The sequence below is a fragment of the Taudactylus pleione genome, unplaced genomic scaffold (assembly GCF_031769625.1).
Source record: "Taudactylus pleione unplaced genomic scaffold, aTauple2 ptg000592l, whole genome shotgun sequence".
Taxonomy (NCBI): Eukaryota; Metazoa; Chordata; class Amphibia; order Anura; family Myobatrachidae; genus Taudactylus; species Taudactylus pleione.
The window spans coordinates 3,544,263-3,564,767 of record NW_028284994.1 but is presented as its reverse complement, the minus strand read 5'-3'; positions in this window follow the sequence as shown (position 1 = coordinate 3,564,767).

Genomic DNA, 20,505 nt, shown 5'->3' with positions numbered 1-20,505 from the left:
CCTTTTAAAAAATAGCACCTGAGCACTATTTTTGAAATTCAAAGATGACCACAGCGAGCCAATCACAGCTCGTGATATCATTGCCACGCCCCCTCAGCAGGCTTAAAAAGAGCCAGTGTGAGCTCCATCCATTCAGTCCATCAGACGGGGAGCTGGAGAAACCAGCTGAAGCAAGAAGATGCCAGGAAGCCCTTGATGTGCAGCAGCCATGCAGAAGAGCTTAATGGCCACCTCGCTCCAGGTGAAGGTGCAGCATAATAAAATACTTTTAAAAATGGTGTCTGTCTGTTTCATTTAAATATTTCTTTTGCAGGGGTACTATAGTTGCCATCAAGCCCTTAATACCCCAACTGCTGGTACTTGTGGTTCTCAAAGTAAGAGCACACGGCGGAGGCTTGCTGGGACTTGTGGTACTACTGCAAAAGACAATATTTATATTTTATTATGCACCACTCTATACATAATCAACACGCCACCCACTGCCCAGGGGTGCTGGGGATAGCCCCTTTATTGGGGGGACCCTAAACTCCCCAGAGGTCCCCAGCCTGGGCTGACTAGCAGTCAGGGTTGATGCTGCAGTCCGGTGCAGGATCTGGTAAATACAGGGCAGCCCTATACATTTTGTCCCCCTGTATTTCCAGAACCAGGATGAGCTCAGAGCCCTGTGCTGGTTGCACTAAATACAGGGGACCCCTACATGATTTGTCCCCTGTATTTTGGCAACCAGGACAGGTTCTCAAAAGTCTGGTGCTGGTTGTGCATAATACAGGGGACCCCCTATGTCATTTGTCACCTGTATTTTGGCACATCCAGTGCTGGGGCTCAATTGCCCAGGGCTGGTTGTTTTCTGGGGGTGGGGCTAAATTTTTTTTTAAAACATAGGCAGCCAGTCCTGGTTGTGTTTAAATGCAGGGAACAAATGGCATAGGGTTCCCCATGTAGAACCAGCATCGGGCTAGTCAGAACCAGCCCAGGTTGCCAAAATATGCGGGACAAATAACATAGGGGTCCCCCGTAAATTGTGCACCCAGCACTGGGCTATGATCTGGTCCTGGTTCTGGAAGTACAAGGGGAAAAATGAGTAGGGGCCCCCTGTATTCTCCAGGACCAGCAGCGGATTATTTCTAATTGGTGGCTGATGCCACAGCCAGGAAAGCCATTTCACTGGGCCCCCCAGCCACAGCATTAACCCTGACCACTAGTCAGTCCAGGTGTTCCCCTCCTCTGGGCACCCCAGGCCCAGGCTGAGAGCCCGGGGCTATATCCAGCACCCCTGGTCAGTGGGTGCTGGGTTGATTGTGTTATGTGGTGCATTTCAAAGAATATTTTCTTTTGCAGGTGAACTATAGGTTTCAGCACACCTCCCTGCATTCTGGTATTTGGAAAACCACAAGTACCAGCATGCTGGACTTTAGGGCCCACTGCCACCTGTAAAAAAAATATTAAAATAACTCGACACACTTTAGTATAGTAATATTTTATTTTACAGGTCTCCACCTGGGGACAGCGGCCATTTAGCTCTTTTGCATGGCCGCAACCACCCCATGACATAGGCGTCTTCACCTGATGGATGCCAACCCACCAGGGCTTTGGCATATTTGCCTGACATTCACCAACCCACCAGGGCTTAGTAGTTCCGGTCTCTGCACCTGGCAGGCGCCAACCCACCAGGGCTTCTTCATCTTTGCCTGGTGGGCACCAACCTGCCAGGGCTTCGGCTTCTTCACCTAGTGGGTGACAGCCTCTGTCAGCTCTTTTGCATGGTCGCTGCCCACTAGGACTTCCATTGTTCTCGCCCAGTGGGTACCAACCTGCTAAAGCTTCTGCATTTTTGCCTGGCCGGCGCCATCCCCCAGGGCTTTGGCCTCTTCACCTAGTGGGCGGCAGCCTGTGTCAGCTCTTTTCATGGCAGCCACCCTCTAGGACTTCCTCTGCCTTTGCCCGGTGGGCACCAACCCGCCAAGGCTTCTGGCATCTTCACCTGGGGGGTGTCTGCCACATCCCCAGGGCTTCTATGGTTCTCTGCAGGTGCAGAAAAATCAAAGATGGCTGCCACAAGCCAATCACGGCTCTCAACATCATTGTTGTCTGCGTTATTGGCTAGTGGCGGCCATCTTTGAATTTAAAAATTAGCACTGAGGCACCATTTTTGAAATGGGCGCCACTGCTATATTCAGCATAATGGCTGGCGGGGTCTGAATCCTCTCAGGTCCATGCCCGCCTCCATAGCCCTCACAGCCACAGGACCCTCCGCTGCTTCCAACGCCCACACTCCCTGCACCACCACCGCCGACAACTGCTACCCACCGCCCACATCCATGTCCCCGCCACTGCTTTGCCTGCTACCGCCCGCAAACAATGGCCATCTTTGTGAACCCAAGTGAAGCCATTATGACTACACCTGCTGGAAGCTCCTTCTGCGGCTTTGCAACAAGTTGAAAAGTCCTATCTTTATAATGGTGCATTTTTGAGGTATTATTTTACAAAATGTAACTTTCTAATTTACCTGAACCCCAAAAGCATATACACTGGCACAATTGCTACCTAATAAATAAAACCTAAATTTGCCCCCTACCCTGAGTTTTGCCTTGCAAAAAATCCCCCTTAGGCTACAGCAGAAAAAGGTTCCTAATTGACAATGTCAGAAAAAAGTGACAGTTGGAGCTTTAGATTAATCCCATGTCCTCATTTTTTATGTTTTTGCCCTGAAATTTGCATGCAGCACCCAGTAACAGCTCTACCCAGCCATGCCAAATTTCAGATCCGTAGCTTTTGAGTTGGAGCCCCTTCTACACACTGCCCCCCCTTCAGAATTTTTTATGGAGAAATCCATTTTTTTAGATGCAGCCTTAATATAATATTATATAACAGAGGAAAAGTATGCACTATCATTTGCATAAACATAGAATCATTTAAAACTTAGCTTTTAATTGATATTAATTAAATGGACAAACAACTATTATTACAAATTCCAGCAAAATAAAACTGTTAAAGAACAGCAGGAAACTACAATGATTATATACCTGCTAAATATACCAGTTTGGGCTAATATATATATATATATATATATATATATATATATATATTTTATGTACACACACACGTTCTGCAGGTGGTGACCACAGACCACTTCTCAGTTCCTAAGCTTTTTGGCTGATGTTTTGGTCACTTTTGAATGCTGGCGGTGCTTTCACTCTAGTGGTAGCATGAGACGGAGTCTACAACCCACACAAGTGGCTCAGTTAGTGCAACTCATCCAGGATGGCACATCAATGGGAGCTGTGGCAAGAAGGTTTGCTGTGTCTGTCAGCGTAGTGTCCATAGCATGGAGACGCTACCAAGAGACAGGCCAGTACATCAGGAGACGTGGAGGAGGCCGTAGGAGGGCACCAACCCAGCAGCAGGACCGCTACCTCCGCCTTTGTGCAAAGAGGAACAGGAGGAGCACTGCAAAATGACCTCCAGCAGGCCACAAATGTGCATGTGTCTGCTCAAACAGTCAGAAACAGACTCCATGAGGGTGGTATGAGGGCCTGACATCAACAGGTGGGGGTTGTGCTTACAGCCCAACACTGTGCAGGACGTTTGGCATTTGCCAGAGACACCAAGATTGGTAAATTCATCACTGGCACCCTGTGCTCTTCACAGATGAAAGCAGGTTCACACTGAGCACATGTGACAGATGTGACAGAGTCTGGAGATGTCAAGGAGAACGTTCTGCTGCCTGCAACATCCTCCAGCATGACCGGTTTGGCAGTGGGTCAGTAATGGTGTGGGGTGGCATTTCTTTGGGGGGCCGCACAGCCCTCCATGTGCTCGCTAGAAGTAGCCTGACTGCCATTAGGTACCGAGATGAGATCCTCAGACCCCTTGTGAGACCATATGCTGGTGCGGTTGGCCCTGGGTTCCACCTAATGCAAGACAATGCTAGACCTCATGTGGCTCGAGTGTGTGAGCAGTTCCTGCAAGACAAAGGCATTGATGCTATGGACTGGCCCGCCCGTTCCCCAGACCTGAATCCAATTGAGCACATCTGGGACGTCATGTCTCGCTCCATCCACCAATGCCATGTTGCACCACAGACTGTCCAGGAGTTGGCAGATGCTTTAGTCCAGGTCTGGGAGGAGATCCCTTAGGAGTCCACCTGCCACCTCATCAGGAGCATGCCCAGATGTTGTAGGGAGGTCATACAGGCATGTGGAGGCCACACACACTAGTGAGCCTCAGTTTGACTTGTTTTAAGGACATTACATCAAAGTTGGAGCACCCTGTAGTGTGTTTTTCCACTTTCATTTTGAGTGTGGGTCCAAAACCAGATCTCCATGGGTTAATAAATTTGATTTCCAATTATAATTTTTGTGTGATTTTGGTGTCAGCACATTCAACTATGTAAAAAGCACAAAGTATTTAATAAGAATATTTCATTGATTCAGATCTAGGATGTGTTCTTTTAGTGTTCCCTTTATTTTTTGAGCAGTGTATATATACACACATGCACACACATGTTTGTAATTATTTCCTAGCAGTCTACAACTGCAGCAGTATAACAAAATGGGACACTGAGACACATCACAGCCTTATTTTAATATTTTCCTTCTGTTCTTTAATAGTTTTATTTTGCTGGAATTTGTAATGATAATTGTTTGTCTATTTAATTAGTACCAATTAAAAGCAAAGTTTTAAATTATTCTATATTTATGCAAATGAAAGTTCAATCCATTTAAGAACTATTTTATTTCTGTTTGTGATATTTACTGTTATAAGTCCTGGATTAGCACCCCTAACCAACACCTGTTTTTTTTTACAAAAGTCATTTTTAAATAATATATGCATAAATAAAGGGTGTTTGACATAAACTTATATTTAGATTTCCTTTGGTGCAACCTTTCTATTTCTGTTTGTGAATGGTACATACTATGTCTGTGCAGTTTCTGAGGTCAGCACAAAGAATAGATTAAATCATATTTGTAAGTGTAACATTCTTACATTTTACTTTTATATCTCAAGCTTTAGTCTAATCTACATTATAATAAGACATAAAATATCCACATTTCCCTTAGTGTAATCTCACATTAAATATCATCTACATTTTTGTAGTAATACTATAAACATGAGTAATCCTACTTTCAGTATTTTGCGAGAATAGGGAACAGACAATTGCAGATGAATGACAATAAAGATCAAATATTCATGGATAACACATCGATAGGAACCACTGACAACTGGATTGATGCTCTTTTTCAATTAAATTTTTTTGGGGTGAAAGACTAAAACCTTCTGGAGTAAGACCACTTTTGAGAGTTATATAAAGCACAATCTTACCCTGAGAGGTCTGAGACCTAAGGTATTACCGGCCTATGATCTAGTAACAGAAGACCTTAAAAAAGACTGGTTTGGAGCTCTGTTAAAATGCTCTCAAGAGCTTATGTATATTTTAATCAAACACAATAGCGTAATATTTGATGAATATACAAAAGAAATAGAGAAACTGGGAGAGGGATTAAAAACATTTGATAGTCTGGAGAAATTTCAAAAGACAATCAAAAAATTTAGAAATGAAATAGATCAAAATGAAAAATTATAGAACAAAAAAGGCGAAAATTTGCAAGGGACAAGAATGACTACTCACAAAATTTGATCTTTAAATGGAAAAAAGAGAGGGAGAGAAGAAGACAGGAACCAACAGCAAATTATTCAACTTCTGAAATTGAATCATCAGATAATGAGATACATAATATATCATTTGGAGGAATGAGTTTTTTAGGGAGAGGGATAGAAACAATAGAAGAGTCTATAGGAGGAAATACAATAAATCTTGTCAAGTGGGTCAGAGATCTAAGAAAAAGAAACAACAATACCAAATGGGAGGCAGGACCACAGAGACAGAGGAGGAATTTCAAAAGATAGATGAACAACAAGATGCACTCAGAATAGTGAATATTTCTGATACAATTCTAAGTGAAGGACATGTCTCTTTGCTGAGTAAAGAACTATCCTTTTCACCTATAAAAAAATTTGATAAGTTTGAATGGGAAAAGCACCTTAACCTCTTCTCTAATAAATTACTTTTGCACAAATTATTTAAGAGAAAAACAGAATATCCTCCTAAATCCCTAGTAGAACAACCAATGAATATTATGGAATTGGATAAAGAAGTTTAAATAGCCGTCGATGCTAGAAGAGCTAGCTGATGAGGGTGCTGTTGATGGGACTGATTCCTGCTGGAAAAGACCTGTTTCAAAAAAAACAATCAACCTTTACACCGGACATGAAAATCTGTCCACAAGTTGAGATATATGTGAAACTGGTATCTAAAGAATTGGATCATATTATGTCAGAGAAATATAGAGACCATAATCTGACTAAAGATGAAAAAAGAGCCTTTGATGAGATCTAGGAATGGGATGATGTAGAAATTAAATCCTCAGATAAAAGGCAGAAAAGTTGTCATCTGGCCGAACGAGATGTATCTACAAGAAGCCAAAAAGCAGTTAACTGATGTTAGATGCTATAAAGAATTGATCTTTAACCCAAACCAAAATTATTTGAGAATGTACCAAAATATGATCACTAATGTGTACAAAGAAGGGACAATTAAGAAAACTGATTTAGACTATCTATGGGTGGACAACCCAAAAACGGTAACATACTATCTGCTGCCCAAAATACATAAAAAATAATAAAATCCACCAGGACGCCCAATAGTCTCAGGCATTGGGAGCATGGGGGGAAAAGCCAGCAATTTTGTAGATAAACATCTTAGAAAATATGTGACACAATTACTATCATATTTACAAGATACAATGGATCTTTTAGGAAAAATAGATGACATCCCCTTGAGTGGAAATACCGTACTTGTCACATGTGATGTCTAAAGCTTATATACAAGCATTTCTCACGATTCAGGATTAACAGCTGTGAAGTATTTTTTGGATATGGAAAGGAGAGATGATGAATTTAACATCTTCATTTTGAAATTATTAAATTTCATATTAACTAAAAATGATTTCATATTCAATGAAAAATACTATTTGTAGCTACGGGGAACTGTAATGGGCAGTACATGTGCCCCAATGTATGCTTATTTATATTTAGGTTTGTGGGAGCAGGAGGTGGTCTTCTCAGAGGTTAATTCAAAATACACAGACAAGGTGATATTGTGGTTCAGATTTATAGATGACATCTTTATTGTCTGGGAGGGTAATGAGACAGCTTTATTAGAATTCATTGACAAACTCAATGTTAACACCTTAAATCTAAAACTAACAACAGAAATAGATCCCATACAGGTACAATTTTTGGATCTCACCATTAAAATCAATGAAAACAGAAATTTGGTGATGGATGTATACAGGAAGGAGATGGCAACAAACATTATCCTGCACTATCAGAGCTCTCATTATCCAGCAACCAAGAATAGTGTTCCAAAAGGAGACTTTCTTAGGATGAAAATAAATTGCTCCATAGAAGAAATCTTTCAAAAAAAGAGCTAAGGAACTTTAGACGAAGATTGCGGTCTCGAGGATACAGCAATAAAATGATCAAAAAAGCATACCAAGAAACTCAACTAAGAAGTAAGGACACTTTACTATATCAAAATGTCAAAGGTAGGAAGGTGAAACAAGAACAATCGATCAGATTTACAGGTACTTCCTGTAGACAATGGAGAATTCTACAAAATGCTCTTCAAAAACACTCACATGTGTTGAGAACAGATGAGGATTTGACAATCATCTTAGGCTCTAGAATTAACATAAGTTGGAGGAGATCAAAATATCTCAAGGATTGTCTGACACGTAGTTATTTTCAAACCTGAAAAAGAATGAAAGAACAGAATACTGAATCCCATAAGTGTGGGCATTGTAAAGCCTGTGAGTTCATGATGAAAATATACTATTATGTGAATAGATGTGAAATGAAGATGAGCAATTGGTCCACACTTGGAGTCATATATTGTCTGATATGTCCCTGTGAAAAGGCCCATGTTGGTATGACCAAGAGACAATTAAAAAAGAGGTTATTAGAACATGTCTCTAATATTAATAATGCACTAAGGGATGAAAAGCTTATGAAAGCCATCACTAGCATAGCCAGACATTTTCTGCATTGCCATCAAGGTAGAAGCAATGGTTTAATTGCTTTTGGTCTGGAAAAGATACTGGGTTTGAGATGTGGAGACATAACTCATGAACTCCTTAAAAATGAAGCCAGACAAATTTCCCTAATGAACCTAAAGGCCTTAATGAAAACATTAATTTTCTATGTTTTTGAATAATTGATAAATGAATATAATTTAGGGGAAATTCCATCTTCTTACTATAATTGAATAATAGTTTAAATTAATATTTATAATATGACATATATGGAAAAGGAGATTTTGATAAATTTTGTGTATTATGGTCTGGTTGTGATATTTGAATTTATTGTTGTCACTGCACTATATAAAAGATATGAGGCACACTATTATGTATAGATATAATCTTTATTTTAAATGAATATATATAATTGAGATATAATACATTTAGTTTAATCACTAATTACAGTTAGGTGGTTTTATTATTTTATTATTATTATTATTATTATTATTATTATTATTATTATTATTATCATCATTTCTCACTAATATCTGTTCATTATTAACACCATTTCACTTTTACACTTTCAGAATTACTATGTCAGTGATTAGAATATATATATATATATATATATATATATATATATATATATATATAATGTAATAATGTCCGCCACTCCTGCAGTACTTCAATACAGCTAACTGAGTGCCTCTCCTAAAGCAAATAATATGTCCACAAAAGCTGGATGGCACTCTGGGTCTTATTTATGCTGAAAGTGATACTTAGATAGTCCATCAGACACGTTGATTGCTAGAGACCTGCAGTCTAGTTCTTTTCTGCAAGATACATGTTGATATAGTTTATAGTTATCTCACTGTTAGTGCGCTCCTTTTATTATTGTTTTTAAACAGTCACCATGGTGAAGGTAAGCATCACATTGGCCATGCCCCCTGGAGATGCCGAGATGCTGGCGCCACATGTGACATTAGCGGGTCTCCGTCGGGATTCACGGCAGCAGGAAGAAACAACATGAGGTGAACACTATTAAATGTTAGTTTTATTATACATTTGTCTTGATAAAAGGGTTTGCACCCTGAAATGTTGACCATCAGTACTCTAGTCTTTGGGAGATTTTTTTCAGCATAAATAAGACCCAGAGTGCAATCCAGCTTTGAATTTTCTGATTATCACTGAACTGATTTAATACTATATAAGAATTATTACAGTTTAATTCAACGCATTATAATGATCACGTGATTAATTTATGACTCATTTTGAACATTAATTATTCGAATATACTGGGAAGGTCTTATGTAACATATCACTTTTATCACATTTAATTCACATTAGACAGATTTTAAATAATATTTTAATTTATGATATGGAAATTATTCAATAATGGATTATAGGATATCCTACATATATTTTAGTAATACAAAACATGGTGTAATAATAATATGCTGTTAGCAGGATAATATCGATGTATACGATAGTGTGCATAGGTTCACGGCTGGTGCGGAATTGTGCTGATTAATGTACCATGACATGAGGCTACTAAATGCTAGGTACACGAGTTTGCTATGCACATGAGCCTGGCGTCCTGACTGGCATAATAATACAATTTGTGGGAGTATACAAATGTTCATGGCTGCAGCAGCATTGTGCTAACCAATGCACTACAAACTGCTACATACATGAGTCTGTTATGCACATGGGTTTGATGTCATGACCGGCATAAAATTACAACAGTGACTCATAAATGTTGAAAGACGGATTGCGGCTGCGTTATCGCTATAATAGAAAGGCAGAGTCACTCCAGTACAGAGCTAATGATCATGATAAATAGCACTATTACATTCATATTTAATGGTATCCCTATTTGTTCCTATTAATAATTATTAAGACTTGCAGTAAATGTCTATAAATATGAGAGGAATGGCCTGATTCTCTAAATAAATAATTACATTATATGTTGTAAATTTAGGTTAATATATATCTATTTGATCATTTCAACTACAATCAAATTACATGAAAACTGTGAGAACTTAATGCCTTCACATTTGTGAGTGTTGAAACAAGCCACCATTATATCAAATGTGATACATTACTTGCAGAAGAAAGATACAATTGTTTCAAAGTATAAACATAGCTTGGAATATTAAACAATGTATCCAAATAGAGGTCTGCTGCTATAATATATATCACTGATCAAAAAGCCAGTCAGGAAGTGTCCGTATTTACATAACATATACTAGTGCTTTTTCTGACATTTTCTCTATATACTACCCTGATAATTTGCTAAATACTTGTGTGTATAATATATATATATATATATATATATATATATATATATATATATTTCTAATTATTTCCTAGCAGTCTAAAACTGCAGCATTATAAGAAAATGGGACACTGAGACACATCGCTGCCTTATTTTAATATTTTCCTACTGTTCTTTAACAGTTTTATTTTGCTGGAATTTGTAATAATAATTGTTTGTCCATTTAATTAATATCAATTGAAAGCTAAGTTTTAAATGATTCTATGTTTATGCAAATGAAAGTGCAATCCATTTAAGGACTACTTTTTCTGTTTGTGATAGTTACAGGATGATTATAACAGAGCAAACATTCAGATTAACAAGCAATATAAATACATACTATTGCACACAATTAAAAAACAAGCTTAAAATCTCATCAAATTTAAAAATTAGATAATCATAATCAAGCATACAATTGTTACAATGATAAACCAAAGAATTAAAAAAAATGGAGTGAAATCGAATCCTTCATTTAGACCCAAAGGGAATATACAGTATTAAATGTTAATATCCAATACATTTCACATTCAGATAAACTCTTCAATCTATCACCCCCTCTCTGGTCTAGTTTTATATGTTCTACACCAAGAAATTTAGGCTATGTAATTGACTCGCTTGGCATGATCTAAAATGTCGTGGAACACTATGGTTATCTACCAAATTTTTTATATTCCTAGTATGTTCTAATATGCAGATTTTCAATGGTCACTTAGTTTTCCCGATATATTTCTTACCATAGCCACAAATCAACATATACATTACATATATAGTATTGCAATTTATTAAACCCTTTATTTTATATTCCTTGCAACTGTCATTACCAAAGAAACTCTTGTGTCCTTTCAAGCCAGATTGGCCCACCTTAAAGGAATTACAAAATCCTTCAGTTTAATTAAAAAACATGGTTGACTGGTAGGAATCTTTTATAATTGGTAAAAGGCTAGGAGAAATAGAAAATTTTAACGTTCTTGCCTGCCTGAATACAAATTTAGGTCTATCAGGGATAAAAGGTGAAAGAACTGGATCCAATATAATCAAATGCCAATGTTGATTTAAAATTATCCTGATATCCTCACTCTGACTATTGTACTGGGTCACAAAGGGGCATTTGAACTCTGAACTTTTAGTACTGACCCTTTATTTTTCCTTATACTTTAAAATCTATGTTCTATCCAAATGTTTTGCCCTTATAATAGCTGTATTAATAAGATCTGGAGGATAACCCTTCTCTAAGAATCTCGACACAAATATTTGCAATGTAGTACAGTTCCATCTTAGTCTGAATAATTGAGAATATGGAAGGTTCCTTTTCCACTGGATGTAATGGCAGCTTTTAAAATCCAAATAATTGTTGCTGTCCACAGTTTTAAAATGGGTAGCGGTGATTATTTATTTTGAGTCCCCAGAGCAATCTTTAATACATATTGCCAAGTCTAAAAAGGCATTTTTTTCTAATTGAAACTCAGAGGTAAAACTTAAAATAAAATTGTTCACATGTAGATACTTAAAAAAAAGTGTTCTCTCTCTGTTCCACCCCAAACAATTAGCAGATAATCAATATTGCATTTGTAAAGGATTATTTTTTCAGAATACGGATTTTTCATAAAATATGTTTTTCTCCCATTCACTTAAATAGAGATTCACTACACTTGGAGCACATATCGTCCCCATCACAACTCCACAGATTTGTTCATAGAATTCACCTAAAAATGTGAAATAGTTGTGTTGCAGAACAAATCGAATAGCGTTTAACATGAACTCAATTTTGAAAGGATTCATCTCTATATCACTCTCTAGGACTATTTTAGTGCATTCCAGTCTGTTCTCATGTGGTATTGAAGTATACAAGGATTGAATATCGATCATTCCCCATTTGTACTCACTTCTCCATTCAAAATGATTTAGTATTTCTAGAACATGTGTAGAATCCTTAATAAAGGATTCCAAAATTGGAACATATTTTTTAAAAGTACATTAATGTATTCCAATACTCTAGATGTTAAAGAGTTCACACCCGACACAATCGGACGACCAGATGGTGATACCTGGTCATTGTGTATTTTAGGCAAATGGTAAATTGTTTCTATTCTTGGTGTTTCATTATATTAATATTTATATTCATCATTTGATAATATTTTGTCCCTTAATCCTTTATCTAATAACTTCTTTAGGTCCAAAAAGTATTCTTTAGTCAGATCCTATATGATTTAGAATCAGATATTAATCTGTTCATTTCTAGTGTATATTTGTCTCTATCCATAATGACTGTACCCCTTTGTCAGCCTGTTTTATAACTAGTTGTTTATTATCCACCAGTGCTTTTAGAGCCTGTTTTTCCCTTTTAGTAAGGTTGTTGTTAATATTAATAGAAGTATTTACAATCTTATCTAAATCTTTTTTGACGAGCTTAGAGAAAAGGTCCAAGCATGAACCTCTTGATTCAAAAGGATAGAAAGTACTTTGTCTTTTCAAACCGGATTATCCCTCACTGCTTGCTTCCCAATTTTTAAAGGAGTCCGTGATTTATTGATACTCTGTAAGAAGTGGCTTTTTAATGTCATTTTATGAATATATAGATTCAAATTAATATATGTTTGGAATTTATTAATTCCCACAGTTGGGGCAAAACAGAGCCCCTTTTGTAGTAAACTACTGGTTGTATCTGAAAGGGGAATCTTTGAAAGATTAAAAATACCTTTAACTTTTAATTCCTCTGGTTTATTCAAATGAATACCCTCTTTTTGAATGTGGTTCTTTCCCCCTCTTTTTCCTCTTCAGCTAGGAACCGCTTCCTTACTCCTTCTGTAGATTGGTTTAGAAGGGACCTGTTGCGGCCAGGAAAAACATTCTTTGATGTCTGTCTAAAAAATTTGGGGGGGAGTTTTCCTTATCATGCAGTCCGTTCATCACTTGATATCTATTTGATTGTATTAAGCACGGTACATTACTCTCTTTATCTGGTGTCATCCAAGATTTATTTTTAGGAACTTTTTTCCATCTATAAGGATAATCAGTTCTTCTTTTTACATGATTCCAACTATTGGATGATGGATTTTCCCTTTGTGAATTATTTCAAAAATGAATTGGTAAAAGTCATTTAAAAACCTCATTCTGTATACAATTTATGTTGTACTATTTGCGAATTGTGTGCCAATTACATACTTGTCCTTTATCATAAACAACCTTTTCTCTTTTAAATTTAGTGCTTTTATTCTCAATAATTTCTTTTTCAACCTTAGTAATTCTGGTTTCCATATAATCAGAGAATTAATTAATTACTTCTGTATTAGCCGATTCTACAATTTTTCCTCCAAACTACTTATTTAATTTTCTACATCTTTGAGTACCTTTTTCTTTTCATAAACAATCAATCTCATCAGATCTTAATCACATTCATCCAGGACTCAATACCATTTTTTTTTAGAAATGTTTCATTGAATTGTCCAAAGGTGGGGTTTATAATAATCCTCAACCCCCTTGGTATCCTTCCAACCTTAATATAATTTTCCAAACCTACCAGATCCCACCAAAGTCTTGTTTCTTTTTTTAACATCTTTTCAATTTTTGTGCAAAGATCTTCTACCGAACATTCATTATATTAAAGCAGGTGTTTCATTCACTATGTCATCACAGAAAACCTTTAAACTTTCTTGTTATCACTTAGATCTCAATCCAGCAAATTTAAACATTTCTATTTATAAAAACAGCAACTGATCTATTGAAAAAAACAGATAGAAATAAAATATAATATCAGTGTGCAAATAAAAGCTACCAAACAGTCCCGGTTACAATCATATATTGTCCACTGCTGATCTGTGTGCACTGCCCCATGCAAAGGCCAGCGTTTTCCTCCTCCAATACAAATCCCTTTGTCCAAGAAAGGTAAAAGATTTATCTACAAAATAAATGAAGTGTACACCACATAGTGCATTATCCAAATACCGCAAGTAATACAGCATAAAACAACAAGTCTCTGGGCAATGCAGCAAGTCCCACTGGAGGAAGGAAATCATATACAGGTAACACAAGGCCATGCCCCTACGCGTTTTTTAATATGGACTTTGTCAGAGCTGGCCTAGCATATCCAGCATTCCACTTAAAAGCAACTTAGTGACCAATCAATGGATACATATCAATCTTTGTCACACATATGTAGTGAATTATAGACAATAAATGATTGTAACCGGGACTGTTTCGTTGCTTTTATTTGCACACTGAGATATATATATATATATATATATATATATATATATATATATAGTGGGTGGGTCCTGCACTCTCATCTTTGTTTGTCCCAGCTACTGGGGTGCTCTTCAGGGATCCCCAAGGGATGTCCCACACATATGTTGCACTCTACTCCTGTAGAGAGGAGGCACTATCCAGATTGTTTGAAAAAAAGTTTAACCTACCATCAAGCCGCCAACGTTTTGATTCTATCTTTAGCTCAGTTTTAGGCAGTAATAATGCACTGTAACACGAAAACATACAAAATCAACAAACATGGTCTCCCAGGTCCCTCTAATTTTATACAACAACATTAGGGTATACTGGGCTAACAAAACAAAATATTTAAATGTCCCTAAACTATACCATAATCCACATCAGTGTTTATAAAATAATGAATTTGCCATAAATATTTATACTGTAACTTTATAATATAGATATATCAATATCCAAACAGCATATATTCAAGAAAAGATAATGTTCAGCTGACATAAATTGTAATGTTGCACTGTGCATATTTCAGCTAAATGAAGTATTTAATGCAGAGCATTTCTAAGACAAATATTATGAATGTTGACAACCATTACTGCTAGCTACACTATACAAATCTACATAAACATACATACATATAGATACACACGTGTATCAATGAATATGTGAAGCAAGAATCACCTGAATAAATCATTTTGACAATGGTAATACAGCAACAATCAGGGGCACCGAGAGGGGGGAGCGGGTACAGTTTAGCCAGGCCTGGGCTTCCAGAAGAGCCCGGCAAGGGCCCGAGTCCAGCACTGCCCCCCTCCCTTCCTCCCTCCTCCCTCTCTCTGCTGCAGCCCAGCACACAGCTAATAAACTGTCTGAAATAGTTTAACATTATAGCTGTGTAGATAATAAAGATAATATGCACAAAAATGAGGCACAGTTATTATGAAATGTAACTTTCAAATGAGAATATTTTTAGCACAATGATACAGATGTTGCAACAGCTCATATAATTAGTAAAATTGTATTTATGCATAAGTTAGATCTCAATATAAAAGAAAAGTCTTGACTTGGGTCAAATTTGTAGATAGTATAGTACTGATGATCATCGCTTGCTAACAGGTTAGGTGCTTAGGTATCCAGTAATTGGTCTGATGCATGCTGGCATTGAGCTGGTGCTTGTAGTGTGCTGGTGCTAACTTATTGAAATGAGTGATTGTATCAGCATTAAATAGGTCCAGATTGGCACTCTGCACAACAAGTCGGTATAAGGAAAAGTTCCTAGAGGGCAAGCGGGGCGGAATGATGGCTGTGGCATAGGACAATTGTCTGATCAACACCGTGGTCTGTTGGCAGTCTCTTGTCTCCACTATAAATGTCACCTTTGCTGCACTGCTCCATGTCTCAGCTGCTGGCTAATACTGCTCCAGTAGATATGGAGCTCAAGCCTTGCTGCGTGTGTGTGAATGATCGTGGTGAGCAACAACATGTACTTTGAGTTGTAGAACACTGGTCACAGTGTGTTAACCCCTTCAACACATTTCGCTCATCTCTTAGAGCTTTCCAAGATAGGGGTATTCAGTCCATATCCTTCCTTTAAATAGGGATTTAGATTACTCACGTAACATCAGCTGAATTGTCTTAATTATGTAATTGCCTCTTTCCTTGATTCAGAGAAGCTCTCAGTTAATAATATACCTCCATTTATCCTGTGTTAGACATTTCTAGATGTTCACATATCTTCTTATATATAGTGCTTCTAAATAAACCACATAGTTAAATAATACAGATTAATACACCTAAGTAGATATATATATATATATATATATAAATAAAAAAATAAAGCAATACATAAAAGTAATAATAACTATAGAATAAAAAATAAACAAAATGATATATCATAACAATACAAATATATATATATATATATATATATATATATATATATATATATATATTAGGGATGTGCAGGCTCGGTTCTACTCGGTTCAAGAACCGAACGGAACCGAGTAGAACCGAGCCTGCACATCCCTAATATATATATATATATACAACTTTATAAATAAATAATAACATTATTATACTTAACAGTTCACTAACTACCACTGTTGTCAATCTCACTTTTAATTTTTGACAGAGTTCACCACACTGAATATATTTGATGTTCCATAAATTTACATTTTCTTATTTTATTCCCTCATTATGCAGATAGAGAATACATATTACATCCAATCTAACATTTCCTTCTTCCCTCATATAAGATGATTATATTAAATCGCATGATTTACCTAACTTTTCCCACATATTCAGCTCATCTGTCTTAATTATATATAGAGCCATAAGTAAAAATATATATTGAAATGATAAACAAAAGGATAGAAAAGCACCCAATAGGCACTTATGTATTTTAAATATACACTAAACGCATATAACAATTCTTGTAGTATACTGAACAGACACAAAGACCACAGATATATAGCATACCAAATTACTCAATATTTTAAGTTTATTTAGAATGTCTTTAATTGACATTAATATTAAGATTCCTACCCAGTACCAAGGCTCATAACATTGACATGAAATGTCACATCACATTTACATCTATTGGCTATGTTAACATGTCATAAGAACTAGATATATCCATTAACCCAGACTGATAGAGAGGTGTTGGAATGAACCTAAAGGGACGTAGGATGTGACAGCGACGGTCATCCACTTGTGATACCCTATCCCTTTCTAGCTTTAAATCTCTTGTTTCTAGGGTAATGCAAGAAAGAGCTACATAAGTTCTCCATTAGAGACTGATGTCATTGATGGACTAGTTTGTTAATCCAGACGAGTAATCCATGGCTACATTTAAGCCTTTTGGATGGAGTGTATCTGATCTAAAAATCCAAGATGATCTCCCAAACATAATTTATTGAATCTATCCCACCCTCTTCTAGTTCACTCAAAATGTTCAACCACTGTTAATTTGAGCCCTGATGGGTCACCCCCATGTACCAAGGCAAAATGTCTAGACACACTATGACTATATAATTTATTAAATACATTGCATCTATGTTCCCTAAATCTGGCTTCAACAGCCCTGGTTTTTCTTCCCACATATTGTAGTGTACACGGACATTCGCGAACATATACGCAATATGTTGACTCACAGTTTATAAACTGTGAGATAGAATGGACTTGCTTAGTGGAACTAGACACTATCTTGGTACACATATTTGATATTTGTCTACATGTGAGACATACACCTCTGTTGCATTTGTAAAATCCAAGAGGTTTTGAGGTGAGCCAAGATTTCTCTTTGATTTCAACTATTTGTCTTAATTAACTTGGGGCCAAAATGTTCCTAATATTCTGATTCTTTTTAAATATAATGTTTGGATTCTCTTGAATACATTTTGCTTATATCAGATCTTGTTTTAATACATTATAATTAGCTTTAATTACCATTTTGATTTGGCTAGATTTCCTGTTAAATTTGGAAATAAAAAGGATAAATTCACTTTCTCTATGTTTTGATACTTTAATGACAGTTTTATTTTCTCCATCAATTTGAGTAACGTCACTTATTTGTATTTGTTTGTGACCTTGTACCCCTAGAAAGGGACAGTGCATACGTTTTTGCTTACTTTAAAAGGATCTTTGGATAGCCTCATCTTTTGAATTCTTTTAACATTACTTCTATATGTCTATGAAACATATCTTCTCTCTCACAATTATGTCTCAGTCTTACTAGTTGATTTTTCAGTATATTGGATACCCAAGGTGTGTAGTGACTGCTGGTATAATGAAGGTAATTACCAACTCCTACATTTTTAACAAAATTGGATGCTATCATAGTATTGTCTTCTCCTATGGCAAATTAAAGATCAAGGAAGTTTGTTTTAAGTAAAAAGAATGTGTGAATTTAAAATAAATGTGTTGCTGTTCAAATATTAAACAAACTTAAGTGCTACTTCACTACCAATATCCTAAATAATAAATAAGTCATCTATTTAATGGCCATAGATGACCAGGTTCTCTGTATAAGGGCCACCCCAGAGGAATTCCTCCTCAAAGTGACCCATAAAGAAATTTGCAAGACTTAATGTTAACATGGTCCCCATGGCCATCCAAGTGACTGTAAATAATAAGTGGATTCCAACAAAAAATAATTATGTGTCAAAATAAATAAAATGGTATAAAAAATAAGGTTATGTCGTCCATTACTCAAAGTTTTATCTTGTTCCAAATAGTATTTAGCTGCCTCCACACCTATAGAATGGGGTATATGGGTGTAGAGGGCTTGGAAATCAAGGGTGAGGAAACCCCATCCTGGTGTCCAGTCCAAATTTAATATTTTTTTGTAGAATGTGACCTGTATCTTTAAAATAAGATCTAAGATTAGCTATACGACTTTGTAAATGAACATCCACACAATGTGACAAATTAGAAGTTAAAGATGCTATCCCAGAAACAATAGGTCTCCCAGGAAGTGCTAATAGTGTTTTGTGAATTTTCAGAAGGTGATAAAAATGGGTGTGATGGGGTGTGTAGAATATAAAAACTGTGCTTCTTCCTTGTTAATTCTTCCTTCCTCCATAGCATCATCCAATAGAGTTTTAAGTTGCATTTGGAATTTGGGGGTTTGATTGCCATCCAGAACCATATAGAAATCAGTATAATCTAACTGTCTATGTGCCTCTTGGATATAATACACTCTGTTCTGGATGACAACTCCACCCCCCTTATCAGCAGATCTTATAACTATTGAAGAGTCAAATTTCTGGTTTTTCAGTGCCGCGCTCTTCCACTTAGTCATATTCCCTGTCTTAGATTTATTATTTGTCATTTGACATAAGGTTTTAAATTCATCCAAAGTTTTTGTATAAAATATAGTAATTACCGAAGTCTTTTGTTCTAGAGGAAAAAATTGGGATTTCTTTCTCAGTGTGCGCTGACGGTACTGAGATGACTCATTTTGTATATAAAAAAATCAGAATTATTGTTATTAGTTATTACTATTATGTATTGATTTATTTTATTTATTATATATCTCTAGAATAAATTAATCTGTGTATTAATCTGTATTATTTAAATATATGGTTTATTTAGAAACACCATATATAAGAAGATATGTGAACATGTAGAAATGTCTAGCATAGGATAAATGGAGGTATGTTTCTAACTGAGAGGTTCTCTGAATCAAGGAAAGAGGCAATTAAAATAATTAGACAATTCAGCTGATGTTAGTTGAGTAATCTAAATCCCTATTTAAAGGAAGGATATGGACTGAATACACCTATCTTTAAAAAGCTCTAAGACGAGAGCGAAATGCGTCGAAGGGTTTAACACACTGTGACCAGTGTTCTACAACTCAAAGTGAATGTTGTTGCTCACCACCATCATTCACACACACGCAGCAAGGCGTGAGCTCCATATCTACTGGAGCAGTATTAGCCGGCAGCTGAGACATGGAGCAGTGCGGCAAAGGTGACACTTCTGGAGGAGATAAGAGACCGAAACAGACCAAGGTGTTGGTTGGACAATTGTCCTATACCACAGCCATCATTCCGCCCCATTTGTCCTCTGGGAACTTTGCCTAATACCCAATTGCTGTGTGGAGTGCCAATCAGGACCTATTTAGTGCTTATACAATCACTCACTTCAGTAAGTGAGTACCAGCGCACTACAATGTGGAAGCAAGCGGTGATCATCAATACTATACTGTCTACAAATTTGACCCAAGTCAATACTTTTCTTTTATACCGGGATCTAACTTATACATAGATACAATTTTACTAATTATATGAGCTGTTGCATCAGCTGTATCATTGTGGTAAATAAAGTCTCATTTGAGAGTTACATTTTATGATGTTATTTTATTGTTATTGTGTGTAATAAATGTTTTTTTAT